This window comes from Lepidochelys kempii, chromosome 3, assembly GCF_965140265.1.
Source record: "Lepidochelys kempii isolate rLepKem1 chromosome 3, rLepKem1.hap2, whole genome shotgun sequence".
Classification (NCBI taxonomy): domain Eukaryota; kingdom Metazoa; phylum Chordata; order Testudines; family Cheloniidae; genus Lepidochelys; species Lepidochelys kempii.
Window position 1 is genome coordinate 188,352,006 of NC_133258.1, and position 6,000 is coordinate 188,358,005.

Genomic DNA, 6,000 nt, shown 5'->3' on the forward strand with positions numbered 1-6,000 from the left:
ATTTATATAGCAAAACCATATAACAAACAAACTGGAATACACAGCATTCACTTCACATCTTAAGATTTTCAACTTTAACAGTGTATTTATCATATACTTCATAACTCAGTAATGCATAATTGGTGTTTAAATAATATATTGAGGTGACAGATATCATAAACGCATATGAAACGGATGTAGTAAAATGAAGCAAATTTTGAGATGGGGTTTCAATTGCAATGCTTTTTTGTTGTTTTTGTTGCTGATTTTTATATATGATCCATGGAAATTTTAAATTAAGGCAGGTGCCACTTTTAATTTATTGTTAGGTGGAAAGTACACTTCTTTTGTATCAGAGGATTTATTCAACTAAACTCTGTAATTGCTAGCAATATACAAGCTCATTATATTACAATTTAGTGCATTTAGCGCCAGCTGTTATGGAGTTAATGGCAGAGCCAGTAGAAAATGATATATAGCACATAATATATTTAACATGGACATGATAATAACATTAAAACACACCTTCTTTGAATCCACATATATGTACATTTTTAAAGTATTGTGCAGTTATTTATCAGTACAATATTTTAAAGGATAGCTGAGTTGCCTTACAAACCATGTTATTTGACAAAATGTGAAACCTTACCTCCAAAATACTCTCAATAACCATGTGACATAATTATTCTGTAATACACAAAAATAATTATCTTATAATAGAACATAGTTCTGGCTATATCTATCCATATGCAGTAGTTATAGTTATATCACAATAGGAAAGTTGCAATTCTTTTAATTTTTGACGAGGAATTGTGAGTGATGTGTAGAAAATTGTTGAATATGCTTCTTGGTGTATTAAAGTGTGATTTGTGAATCATTATTACTTTTTTTGTGTGAGATACAAATAAGTAGACAAACTCTTCTAATACACCTAAAGGGGGTACAACTCTGATAGGGGAAAAGTCAGATAAGAAAAGAAACTTCTATTAACTTTCACAAATGTTCAGTGAGAAAAAATCGAAGTAAAGAACTGTTCCCTTCCCCATAGAGGGAGCCCCATTGAGGTGGATGAGAGAGAGACTTTTCAGGATCGAACCCCAAGTACGTATAAGTTATTGTAATACAAATTGTGCTGATCTGTCTTCATGTTTACACTGTCTATAAAGAGTAGTTGTCCTGGCAACACAACAATATTTTGAATATATTTCAATATGAGGACTAGAGATTAAGAATCCTGTTTCTAAAACACTTGTATACCCAGTTGTACACTTCTGACATAAGCAAATTACTCTTGTGGGACATGAGAAGTCTCTATTTTTTGAATATTCATAGAATGCATGTTCTGTTTTTCATATGGATTAAATTGAAAATAGTTCTCCCAAAATGAATAACTTTTTTTCTGAATTGAACAAGATTAAAAAAAAAAAGGAGAGAGAAGGTATTCTTATTTTTAACAAGTATTAACATAAGTATGAATTTATTTGTTTTGACAAAGGTAAACTCAGATGTCTTTGAAAATATGCCATATACAAAGCAGTTGTGCTAGTGTCAGATGTCCTCTTCAATGCTGATCCATCCTGCCTATCTAATTTTCACATTTATTTACACTGTTCTATGATCTCTGAGGCCATTCAGGAAAAAAATTAAACATATGCTTAAGTTCATCCTTATGAAGGAGAGCATTTATGTGTGTTAACTTTAGGTACAGGCTTAGGTTCCATTCAGCGACCCCAGTGGGACCTATGCACGTGCCTGAAGTTCCATCCTGAAGCAGGGTTTGAGTACCTTACAGAAAACAGAGGCCTGGTCTTCCTGGGGAAGGCTTAATAAGAATCCTCACCAATTTGTACAGGTGAACACAGACCCAAACCCTTGGATCTTAAGAACAATGAAAAATCAATCAGGTTCTTAAAAGAAGAATTTTATTTAAAGAAAGGTAAAAGAATCACCTCTGTAAAATCAGGATGGTAAATACCTTACAGGGTAATCAGATTCAAAACATAGAGAATCTCTCTAGGCAAAACCTTAAGTTACAAATAGACACAAAAACCAGGAATATACATTCCATCCAGCACAGCTTATTTTACCAGCCACTAAACAAAAGGAAATCTAACGCATGTTCTAGCTACATTACTTACTAACTTAACAGGAGTTGTAAGGCTGCATTCCTGATCTGTTCCCGGCAAAAGCATCATTCAGACAGACGAACCCTTTGTTCCCCCCCTTCCAGATTTGGAAGTATCTTTTCCCCTCATTGGTCATTTTGGGTCAGGTGCCAGCGAGGTTATCTTAGCTTCTTAACCCTTTACAGGTGAAAGGGTTTTGCCTCTGGCCAGGAGAGATTTTATAGTACTGTATACAGAAAGGTGGTTACCATTCCCTTTATTTTTATGACAGTCACCATCAGCACAGGTGACCATCAGCACAGTCCACCATCACAGGCGACCATGCAGAGTCCACCATCACAAGAGACCATGCAGTCTCAGATTCGCAGACGAGCTCCAGCATGGTCCGAACGGGAGTTACTGGATCTCATCGCATGTTGAGGAGACGAATCTGTTATGGCAGAACTACATTCCAAAAAATGAATTGCAAATACATATGCCAAAGTCTCCAGGGCCATGACGGAAAGAGGCTACTCCAGGGACACAGAGCAGTGTCGTACAAAAATCAAGGAGCTCAGGCAGGCGTACCAAAAAGCCAAGGAGGCGAACGGGTGCTCTGGGTCAGAGTCCCATACATGCTGCTTCTACTGTGAGCTGCATGCAATTATGGGGTGTGATGCCACCACTACCCCACCACTGTCCATAGACACCTGCAAGGGGGGAGTTGCACGGAGCGAGGAGGATGAGTTATTGGAGGACGAAGAGGAGGAGGAGGACGACAGTGCACAGGCGACAAGTGGGGAATCCATTTTCCCCTCTAGCCAGGAACTATTCTTAATGCTAGAGCCAACAGCCTGCCCCCACTCCCAAGGCGGGCTCCCGGACCATGACCCTGGAGAAGGCACTTGTGGTGAGTGAGAACCTGATTGGAGTCATGTCGTAGGGAGTGGGGGGAAACCCAGCTGCGCTGGGCTATTCGCGTTTAGTTTAAAGGGCTCATCCCTGCTCAGAGCCTCATCGGAGCCATCGGTGCGGGGTGGTGAGGGGGAGGATGTGTGTTGGATGAAGCGATCATCCCAGAGGCAGGCCCTCCTTTTATACGGCAAACCCACCAGGCATTGCTTGCTATGGGAAAGGGGGCCCGGCAGTTTGAAAGCATTGAAATTAATGCAGAAGAAGCAGAATCCCACGTGCCCCTAGGGCTTACCATGGTTGCCTGCAAGCTGAATTCTGTTGTCCAGCTGCGTGTGATGGCTTACTCACACCAAAGTGGCAGGCACTTCAGTATAAGAGGCAAAATGTGACCTTGTACAGAAAGAACATGTGCTGTGTACTATGAATTGCCTGTTTCACTGAGAAATAGTGTCCCCTTTGTTCTCTAAAATGTATCTTTTAAAATATTACCCTCCCTTTTTCTCCTCCTGCAGGTGCAAATGTTTCAGTGTGGCCCCTATCTACTCTGTCCCAGAGGCTGGTCCAGGTTGGAAGGTGGAAAAAATGAACTTGGGATGACATGTTCGCCAAGCTCATGCAGTCCTCCTGTGCTGCTAGGGCCCAGCTGAATGTGTGGAGGCAAACAATTGCGGAGTCCCGTAAAGCATTCAATGAACATGAAGAGAGGAGGGACGCGCATGATGAGAGCAGGCAGGATGCTATGCTCAAGCTCATGGGGGAGCAAACCGACATGCTCCACTGTATGGTGGATCTAATGTGGGAAAGGCAGCAGGACCACAGACCGCCGCTGCAGCACCAGTATAACCGCCCTCCCTCCTCCCCAAGTTCCATAACCTCCTCACCCAGACGCCCAAGAACACGGGCGAGGAGGCTATGGGGACCCACACACTCAACCACAGAGGATTTCACAAGCACCAGAAGGCTGGCATGTCCAAAATTTTGATTTGGTTTCTGGACTTGTCCTTCCCTCCTCCTTCACCCCCCTAACCCAACACCCCTCCCTCCCGGGTCTACCTTCTGATTTCTCTCAATAATAAAGAATGTTTTTTAAACAATTCTGACTTTATTTCCTTTCATATATATAGGGGGTGGCTAACTTCAAGAGAAACAAACACAACTGTCACATCGTACCCTGGCCAGTCATGAAACTGGCTTTCAAAGCTTCTCTGATACGCAGCACACCCTGCTGTGCTCTTCTAATCGCCCTGTTGTCTGGCTGTGCGAAATTGGCCTCCAGGCGAGTTGCCTCAACCTCCCACCCTGCCATAAACGTCTCCCCCTTACTCTCACAGATATTGTGGAGCACAGAGCAAGCAGCAATTACAGTTGGAATATTGGTTGTGCCGAGATCTAACCGAGTCAGTAAAGTGCTCCAGTGCACTTTCAAACGTCCAAAAGCACATTCTACCACCATTCTGCACTTGCTCAGCCTGTAGTTGAACTGCTGCTTACTGCTGGCCAGGGTGCCTGTGTACGGCTTCATGAGCCATGGCATTATGGGGTAGGCTGGGTCCCCAAGGATAACTATAGTCATTTCAACATCCACAACAGTAAGTTTCTGGTCTGAGAAGTAAGTCCTTTCCTGCAGCTGCTCAAACAGACCAGAGTTCCTGAAGATGCGAGTGTCATGTACCTTTCCTGGCCATCCCACGTTGAAGTCAGTGAAACATCCCTTGTGATCCACCAGTGCTTGGAGCACCATGGAAAAGTACCCCTTGCGGTTTACGTACTGGCTGCCCCTGTGTTCCGGGGCCAAGATAGGGATATGTGTTCCGTCTATTGCTCCACTGCAGTTAAGGAACCCCAGCACATTAAAGCCATCCACAATGGTCTGCACATTTTCCAAAGTCACTACCCTTGATAGCAGCTGGTCAATGATTGTGTTGGCTACTCGCAGCACAGCAGCCCCACAGTAGATTTGCCCACTCCAAACTGATTCCCGACTGTCTGGTAGCTGTCGGGCATTGCAAGCTTCCACAGGGCTATGGCCACTCGCTTCTCAACTGTGAGGGCTGCTCTCATTTTGGTGTCTTTGCACTTCAGGGCAGGGGATAGCAAGTCACAAAGTTCAATGAAAGTGGCCCTACGCATATGAAAGTTTCACCGCCACTGGGAATCATCCATACCTGCAACACTATGCGGTCCCACCAGTCTGTGCTTGTTTTCCGGGCCCAGAGTCGGCATTCCATGGCATGAATCTGGCCCAATGCCACCGTGATCTCCCAATCACCACATGCCGTGCTTCTAGGAACGTCTGTGTCCATGTCCTCATCAGTATAGTAATCGCGCTGTCATCGATTCCTCACCCGCTTTTGCAGGTACTGCACGTACTGCTGGATAATGCGCGAGGTATTTACAATGGTGAAAACTGCAGCGGGAGATCTGAGTGGGCTCCATGCTTGCTGTGCTATGGCGCCTGCATGGGTAATCCTGGAAAAAAGGGGGCGAAACGTAGGAGATCAGGGTGGCAGTGGAAGAGGTGCTGTTCGGTTCACGATAGCCGAAAAAATGCGGGAAATTGTTGTCTTCGGTAGCTTTCACGGAGGCGGGAGCCCAGGACAGACAACATGGAGAAGCGCGGTAGTGTGGCAAGAGCAGGAGAGCAGAGTTGGCGGCAGAAGCTGTGCTGCTTGGTTACGATGGCTGAAGAGAGTTGGTAGCGGAAGCAGTCGAAGAGGAAGAGAAAGAATAGATACTTATAGAGATTACTTAGAAAGATGAAAGGAAATGCGAGGTGGATTCATAGTACCAGGAGAGAAGCGGAGCACCGTAGTGCACCTTCTGCTGAAAGCAGTATGGCATCTGCACGCCAGAAAGGCGCAAAACAATTGTCTGCTGTAGCTTTCACGGAGGGAGGAGCGACTGACGACACACCCAGAAACATCCGTGAGAATGTTTTTGCCCCATCATGCACTGGGAGCTTAACCCAGAATTCCAATGGGTGGCGGGGACTGCAGGAACT

The 6,000-nt window shown here is 44.6% G+C and overlaps 1 pseudogene; it reads left to right on the plus strand.

Moving 5' to 3' along the window:
* LOC140909617 (uncharacterized) overlaps window positions 1-4,050 on the plus strand; it is a 113,129-nt pseudogene extending 109,079 nt beyond the window's left edge.
* Window positions 4,051-6,000: the final 1,950 nt, after the last annotated feature.